We start from the raw sequence: 211 nt of genomic DNA, 5'->3' as shown, positions 1-211 counted from the left end.
GAGGACGAGTCCCGCCCCTGCTCGCCTCCGGTTGGCTGCTTCAGGGGCTGATCCACCAGCCAGTCGGCCAATCAAGACGCTGACTGAGAGGGAGGGCGAGGCTGGAGTTTACCGGCCTCTGAAGAAGCCTCGGCGGTCGGGAAGGGGAGGACTCACTGATCCTTAGCGCCGCCTGGCTTGGTCGGTAGGGGGCAGAGGCAGCTCCTAGCAC

Source organism: Lepidochelys kempii, chromosome 8, assembly GCF_965140265.1.
Source record: "Lepidochelys kempii isolate rLepKem1 chromosome 8, rLepKem1.hap2, whole genome shotgun sequence".
Taxonomy (NCBI): Eukaryota; Metazoa; Chordata; order Testudines; family Cheloniidae; genus Lepidochelys; species Lepidochelys kempii.
This window is presented reverse-complemented; position numbering follows the sequence as displayed.